Source organism: Aythya fuligula, chromosome 20 (assembly GCF_009819795.1).
Source record: "Aythya fuligula isolate bAytFul2 chromosome 20, bAytFul2.pri, whole genome shotgun sequence".
In the NCBI taxonomy this organism is placed as follows: domain Eukaryota; kingdom Metazoa; phylum Chordata; class Aves; order Anseriformes; family Anatidae; genus Aythya; species Aythya fuligula.
In genome coordinates, this window is record NC_045578.1 from 385506 (window position 1) to 394358 (window position 8853).

Genomic DNA, 8853 nt, shown 5'->3' on the forward strand with positions numbered 1-8853 from the left:
GTGCCTCCAGATGTGCAGCTTAGACCAGTGAGCCACACTGTGTGAATGCTGCACTCCACTGCACTGCCGTGGCTGTGGGTGAGCCATGCCCAGTCATGCCAGGGGCTGCCCTCTCAGATGGCTGTTGCCCCAGGGTACGTCTTACTTCTGAGATACCCTTTCTTCCCACCTGAAAGCCCAGAGGATCACAGGAAGCTGCAACAGCACAGCAAACCCAAGCCCAACCCTGTGCTACGAGGCTTGGCTGGTCACTGGCCACCCTCCAAGCATCCCCAGCCTATAAAAGCCTCAAGGGCTCACAGCAAAGAATCATAGGATCTCCTGAGTTGGAAGGGACCCATAAGGATCATCAAGTCCAACTCCTGGCACCACACAGGTCTACCCAAAAGTCTAGACCATGTGACTAAGTGCACAGTCCAATCTCTTCTTGAATTCAGACAGGCTCGGTGCAGTGACTACGTCCCTGGGGAGCCTGTTCCAGTGTGCAACCACCCTCTCTGTGAAGAGCCTCTTCCTGATGTACAGCCTAAACTTCCCCTGCCTCAGCTTAACACCATTCCCGCGGGTCCTACCACTGGTGATCATGGAGAACAGGTCTCCTGCCCCTCCACTCCCCCTCATGAGGAAGCTGTAGTCTGCGATGAGGTCTCCTCTCAGCCTCCTCTTTTCCAGGCTGAACAGGCCCAGTGACCTCAGCTGCTCCTCATGTCTTCCTCTCTAGGCCCTTCACCATCTTCGTAGCCCTCCTCTGGACACTCTCCAGCAGTTTAATGTCCTTCTTGTACAGCAGTGCCCAGAACTGCACACAGTGCTTGACGTGAGGCTACAACAGTGCAGAGCAGAGCAGGATGACAATCACTTCCCTCGACCAACTAGCGATACCATGCTTGATGCATCCCAGGATATGGTTGGCCCTCCCGGCTGCCTTGGCACACTGCTGGCAGTGGGTGGGATGGAAGGGCAGAGCTCTGTCCACTGCTTCCCTCCCCCAAAATCCCAGAAAGGAGAGAGGCCACTGGAGGCCCCCCATCCATCATCACGTACCCAGGGGGACAGGGAGCCCCAAGGGTGCTATGCTGCAGGAGGGGGCAGGCAGGGCCAGGAGAGGTCCTCAGAGTACAGCAGCAGGTTCCCATCCCACTGCGCTCCAGGGCAGCAGCCACTCTGCCATGGAACAGCTTCCTGATCACATCTCTTCTGCCACCCCAACCCACATCCCTTGTGGTCCACAACCGCACCCCTGCCCTACAAAGCACAGCTGGACAGGCTGGTCTGTGCCCTGGCAGGCATTTAATGTCGCAAACATCCTGGAAAAGGAAAGCCTTCCTTGCTGTCCCCACTTGTCCCCCCTCCCACCCTCTCCCCCCTTTGGGCCTCCACATTTTCCATCCTGTGAGTGCAGGAAAATGTGAAGGCATGGAAAACCAAACCATTCCCTAGCAGCCATGCCACCTTACTACTACTCATCCCCCATCACCTTGCAGTTCACACATTTCCAGTGCCTGTGTCCAGCTCTCAGGTTCTCCTTTGCCCCTAGGATGCAGGACCTGCCCTATCCCACCCAGCTCATGGCACAGAGGCACTGCCCTGTATCCAGCATCAAGCCCTCAGTGCGTGCTGCTGATGAGAGCAGCTTTCAGCACTCACTAAGGCTGTCTGGAAGGAGCCAGCTCTGCCACAGGGACCTAAGGCAGGGAAGAGAGTGAGAGCTCAGGAACGCCAGCTCAAAGCTGCCTGGAAAACCTCTGCAATTTCCCCTGCTCTCTCTGGCACTCGGTGCTTTCCCATTAGCCTTTCCAAGAATCAGCTACGCTCAGGGTGACTGCAGGCGCCTTGCAACTGCAAGCCCTTCCCTGGTGCTGTACCCAGCCCTGTCCTGCAGATACGTACGTGGCTCCAGCCTCTGGTAGCTCTGCAGTCTTGGCTAAAGCCAGCATTGCACAGGAGGACCAGCCCCTCTGCCTGGCACGTGCACGTCCCCCACAGCCTGCCCCAGCTCACACAAGACTTGCTCCATGCCCCCAGGTGTGGGAAGCTCTGGCATTTCTACCCCACCCTGCTGCAGGAAGGCAGAGCTGTAAATTTCACTTTCCCCGCTGCCGGCCAAGTCGGGCAGAGTGTCAAACACTCCCCATGCCAGGGCAGGGTCCCAGCCACAGCTTTCAGCCCTATTTTAAGTCAAATACGGATCCTCCTTTTTCCCACCCACTTCACAGATTTCTCAACTGCAACCCCAGCCTTTTCCTGGACCCTTCCTTTCTGCCCAACCGGACAAACGTGTGCTTGTGCATGCATGCATTCACACACACAGCTGCCCGTGTTCAGGGCAGGAGCTCACCAAAAGGGATGCAATCCACCACCCAAAGCGCTCTTCCACGAGAATTTCTGCCCCAAAGTAGTCTCATCATCATCCATTCCTGATGCACAGCTCCTCACACGCCTCCTCACTGAAGAGCTTGTCTTCAGCATCCTGTTGACTCAAAGCAGGATCTTGCATGCCTTTCAACTCCCACATCCCATAACCAAATGGAGGAGAGGTTCCAAGGGTCCAGTGCAGCACGATCCAGGGCCAGCTCCAGAAGCACTTCCGTGGCTTCTCCATAGCCTGACTTGGGCTGAGCAGGGATGCCCCTGGCAGCAGCAGGTCCCCAGGGTCACAGATGTGGGGCCACTGAGTGCAAAGGCCCGGGCACTGCTCACCCGGTGCTAGCAGGGCCTGCGGGCTCACCACACCATAAGAGCATTGCCATCAAGCATCAGGACAGCAGGACCCCTTCAACACACTCATGTCTGTAATATGGATGGCCACAACAACAGATAAACAAGCAGAGCCACCTAAGGAGTTAGGGGATGCTCCATCTCCCAACCTGTGCAGATTAAACCCTTTCCAATGGCACCCTTCATCCATAGCTTGCATCAAACAGATTGACCCATGGAGAAGTTGTTCGCTGAGCTGCAGTCCCACTCAAGAGCATCTCCTGAGGTCCCCCTCAGGAAGAAGGGTGATGCCTGTGTCAGCCATAAGACAGAGCAACAGCAAACAGATGTTCACTGAAACAACTGCTAATTGTTCCCAATTTCAGCCAGGTCTTGAATACTCATCAGCACATGGCATGATCCATAATGCATTTCACAGGATGGTGAGGAATGATGGCAGCTGACCTCAGGGGAAGGAGCACTGCCACAGCTCCAGTGCTGCTGATCAAGGTAGAGGGGGATTTGTCTTCACACTCCTTTGACAGAAAAGGAAAACGTGCTCCAAGAAGGCAGCTGCTCTGCGCCACTCTGTGCTTTCACTGCAGCACCTCAAGCTCTGCCAGAGTTATGTTTTGCATGTGTTTGAGGGAAGGACTGAGGATGCCAGGGGATCTGCAAGGATGCTGCTGCCCCACTGAAAGGCTGTGGCTCAGGGCAGGGTCCTTTCCCAGGACAGGCCCTGGGACATGACAGCCACCTCACCAGGCATTCCTCCTACTTCTCACTGTAGCAAAATCTCATTCCAAGCCCTCCTAATGCTTTGAGATGTACCTAATACAGCAATTGCCTTTCAGACAGGTAGATGAAGACCTGACCTTGCTTCTCACCAAAGCCAGTGAGAAACTTCATTTGGCCAAACAAAAAAACAAAGCAAAAAAAAAAAAAAAAAAACAAAAAAAAAACCAGCAGGCAGACTATCTGGTTTCTTAAGCAAGAAATGCAGGTTAGTAACATCCACACTGAAGAAATGGCCTTTAACACAGGACCCCACACAATCCCAGGATGAAGGTCAACTCACGTACTTTCCTCAACAAGCTGCCTCAGCAGAGGTCCAGTGGCAAAGCAGGTGATCCCATTGCTAAAGGAGTCCCACGGATTTCCTTGGGCAAAGCAACAAGGTGGGATGCTGTTCTCTTGTGGCACTGTGTCCCTGCCCCACGTGCTCCTCCCGTTGTGCAGGTTGTTGTTTCCCATCGGGCTGTGAAACAATACCCGTGCACAGCACTTCCAACATGCCCATGGCCACAGCCCCAGGGCCACTGCCCAGACCCTGCTCCAGCTCCAGCTCTCGCTCCACTCCTGATGTCCAGGACAGCTGTATGCTGCCACCCACCTTTGCTCACTCCTATGGCTCCATCTCCCTCGGCAAGTGCTGGCCAGCCCTGGGCACCCCACAAACCATCAGATCCTGGACGCAGGGGCTGTGTAAAGGCCACAAGCACAACAGTAGCACCAGCCTGACCCAGGCACATGAACTGTCTGTCCATGAGGACACCTGAGGGAGGCCACTAGGGGTTGTATGGCCACTCACTGTTGCCTCATACACCTACATTGCCCAGAGACTGTGGCCTCAAGCTCACACAAAATAACCTAAATGTGTTAAATTCAACAAAAAGAGGAAGTCTGAGATGTGCATGCCATTTGAGGAGTGCTGAAGAGCACACACAAGGAAAGCAGAGCCATTTCATGAAGACCAAGCAAGGCCTCTGCCTGCAGTGCCCATAGGAGGGCTAAGCCAGTGCCTCTGCAGGTGCACAAGGCAGGCTGGGTGCTTGGCTATCATCCCTGAGAGCAGCTTTCTGCTGCTGCAGGTCATAGGGCTCTTTCCTGAGTCACAGAAAAAACTTGCCCCTAAGAAGAGTGGCATTGCACGACCATGACACAGAAGCCTGGCTGTACGCAATACGTCAAAACACACCTAACAAAGAACAAGCCCCTGAAAACTTGCTTGTGCCAGAAAAGCCTTTGCTACTGAATACAGGAGCAAGGCTGAGGAACCCAGAAATGCATGCAGGATTTCCTGAGGCCAGGCCCTGACTCCACGGCCTGAGCTTGCATCAGTAAATTGCAGCTCCAGGTGCCAGCAGCCCCAGGACACATTCTCATGCCCCTGCCTTGCATAGGAGAAGTTTGATGGAGGTGCAAAGCAAGCAAACCAGTGGATCCCCAGCGGGTCTACCCAGCTCACCCTTCAGGCGAGCTCTCATCCATCACCTGCAGCCCAGTCCATGGTGGTGCCCAGCCAGCACCAACAATGCCTGGACATCATAGCCAGCTGCCACTCTGGTGCACTGGTGTGCTGTGAAAGAAAGGAATTTCTGTATAAATCCCATTTACCATCAGGTTTCTCACTTCCCTTCCAGCAGACAATCGCAGCCCTCAGAGCACTGCTGTATGAAGGGACTGTTTAATATATTTTTGGAAGAGGAAAAAAAAAAAAATCACTCAAAAGAGCCTCTTTCAGCTAATAATGAAGTGAATATTATATTAAGAATGAAAACATATTCAGGGTAACTTACAGAGGGAGACAGAAAACCTTTTCATAACACCCTGGCCACAAACACAACTGCCAATTAAACCAGCTTCGTTCTCTAGCCTGTGCCAACACAAACGAGGGGGCAGGGAACATGGAAGCACCCTGTGCCCATGCAGCTCAGCCCCGGCCAGGCAGCTGGCGCCACCAAGCAGTTTCCGCTCTGCTGACTTTCAGGCCCAGCTGCTGAAATAAAAAGGCTCAAGGCCCCATCCGGCACAGCTCAGGGCAGCCCCACATGCAGGGGCTCTCAGCCGGGCTGTGGCAATATGCCAGGGGATGCTTGGCCCACAAGCCTGTTTCTGCTTCTCCTTGGGAGTACACCACACTGTAGGGCTGCTTTGGTAAAATTTTGTTTTGCTGCTCTCTTTGCAGAGGGCAAGTTGCAGCACCTGGGTACTGCCACCGTGGGGACAGGAATCCCCATGGCACCAGACCCAAGGGACCACAAGGGCAGCAGTGTGTCCCTACAGCAAGGTGCCGAGCTGGTATAGCCAGCCTCCAATACCTGCCATGGGGTCTCAGGTAGGTGACACCTGCACCTTGATGCTCTCTGCATCTCCCACCCGCCACCCTGCAGGGCTGAGGACAGGTCTGCCACCAGGACCACAAAGCTCAGCTCGGACTGTAATAGAGGTGCCAAAACACGGAGCACCTGCAAACATCCCCTATCACCACCAGTGGCCACAGGTTCTCACATGCCCTCAGTATGTCACCCTGCCTTTGTTTCTGACATTCCATGCATTTTGGGTACCTGCTGGTGATCCCAGCTCACCCTAACCCCAGAGGTGCTGCAAGCACAGCCCACACACTTCTGTGCACAACATGGTAGGGGCACTGACACCTGCCAATGCTCTCCAGGGTCACATCAGCTGCCATCAGAACAGACAAGGGAGGCACGGGCACAGCATCCTCACTGCAGGGCTCACTGGCACAGAGCAGTGGTGCAAGGACAGGGGGGCAACAAGCAGGAGAGCTGGCTGGCAGCTGACACCCAAGAGGCAGGGGTTCTCATTTGCAGTTCATGTGCAAGCCCGAAAACCTAAAGTGATGGTGAAGGAGTGAGGGCACGCATCATGGGTTTTGGTTAAGCTCAAGCACATCCACACCAGGAAAACATCATATGATATCAGATATTTTAATTTCAAGTTCAGAAGCTGCAAGCTGACATTAGATAAACCCACACTGGAAATACAAGACCACTTTTGAGCTGTAAGTGGTAACCAACCTTTGGAACAGTTTCTTCATGGAACACCCTGAAGATGTTTGTCAAGCTATTTAATAGGGGAGAAAAAATTAGCATTTTGGCCAAAAATAAAAATTCCAGCAGTAAACTTCTCAAAAGCCCACATTTTCTGATTAACAATCAGAAACTGTGTTTCTCTGCAGAGATTTTTCTGTTTTGCCCAAGGACTTGCATTTCTGTTTTAATGCCAAGTAAAGATTCAAGCACATTTTTGATCTTGCCCAGAGGCTGAAAATTCACATTTCTTCCTTTAAAAAAAATCACAACAGTAATTTTTGGCATTAATTTCATAAAGACTAAAAACAATCACTTCAGCAATCTCTACTTGATCATGCAAAGTCTTCAATATATCAGTAAACTTGTCTTCAAACTAAAGACAGACTCCAGGTCAAATACATGCCCCACACAGCCCTGGCCTTGGGCAGCAGCCTGGAGATGTGTAATTACCATTACTGGAAGTACTGCAGTGTGCACAGCCAGCAGCTGACAACAGGAGCAGATCTTTCCGAGACTTATAGGAGTCCCACCATCCCACCAACATCTACTTACATATATGTGATTTTACACCTTGAATGCCTTCCTTGAGTTTTGTCTCTACAAGTTTAGAGAGCAGCCTTTGCAAGGTTGTCTATGCACAGCTGTGCTGTTCGCACATCCATCCAAAATGGTGGTCACACTCGCTCGACCTATCACCCAAAGGCTCTCAGAAATGCTAAAATGTCCCACAACAGAGCAAAAGGCTGAGAAAGCACTGTAAAAGGCATAGCTACCTCATGCTGGAAAACACTGCCACATTTATGTCTTCAGGTGTTTTATCTGATCCTAACAGTCACAAAACAATTGTCTGCTTCACACAGCAAAAATGCATCAGCTTCCAATCAAAAGAAGCTATTGGAATAGCTTGTACAAAAACAGTATCCAGATATAAAACCCACCAGAAACAAACCCCCTTAATTGCATTACCTTTGACATAAGTATTACCAAGGATGCATTGCCATCTAGTGTCGACCCAGCAAAAAAAAAAAAAAAAAAAAAAAAAAAAAAAATCCATCATGGTACTATGAACCAAACGGGGACTGGAAAAGACCAATGCAAAGCACAGGAGACTGGGCTGCCTGTGCAGTCTGTGGGACAGAACAGCTGGGAAACTCTGGCCACAACAGCTATGGAAATCCAAATACAAAAAGCCAGCCACATTAAGCAAATGACAGCCCAGGCTTAAGACCTTTTAACCTGATTTGTGTCACCTGCCAGTTCTTTCAGTCTCACTGAATACCTTCCATGCAACACTTGCTTTTCTGTTGCATATTATTACCACACATCAGGACTCTTGAAGCAGGATAAAACATTACATGGTATAATTAAGACAGGTAGTATTTTATAATTTTCTGGTCATCAGGTTGATGCTTTTGAAGGCTTTTGGAAAAAGCAGGTCTGGCAAAGAGGCATATTGTTTGTCAGGGAAAAGAGGAAGAAACGAACCTCACAATCCCTTTAGACCTGTTTTCTTCAAACTAAGCAGCACAGCAGGTTGGATGTTCTCCTTCTCAGAGCCCAAGATATCCTTTCTCCAGAAGCACAAAGGACAAGAACAAGTAGACAAGCAAAAAGGCCCACAAGAGGGTTTACAAAGTGCTGCCAATCCAAAGCTTTCCTAATTTTCCTTTTTTTTTTTTCCCCCCCCTTCTTCAGTATGTCCTAATGAGAGGGAATTTTATTTTAACATACCATCAGTGTGGTGATATGGAGTCCAAAAGCCATAAAGGTGCTGGCATAACTGCGGAAAGCAAGAACACTTCGTACATCTCTCTCCAGGCAAGAGGCCACCTTGGAACACATGTTGACCACAAACAACTCTCCCTGCCCTGCAAGTCAACAATGTGGTACTGAATCATGTTTGGAAGACATTACCCATTCTAGTCAAACAGACTGGACAAGTATCATTAAAACAGCATTTCACGTTACCAGGCTTCTCCTCCACAGAATCTGAGTGGCTTCTTGTCAGTTCTGCATTCTCTTGCTGCTCTCTCACTAAGAGGCACTTGGTTTTGCACTTACCAACTCAGCCATGCAACAAAGGCCTATGTTCAGGAAGAATTAGAGCACATAGTGAATTTTACTCAAAAAGGAAACCAACTTGATCAAATCTAGAGAAGTCAGCAGTATTTGAAGGGGAAAAGGAAAAAGCTGGTAGTCTTAAGTCATTAGACATTTAGTATCAACACTCACTGGAATGTTTAGTCAAAAAAAAAAAAAAAACTGTAACATGTTGCTGCCCCAGACTGGAGCTAGCTACACTAACAAACTGGAGCCTATT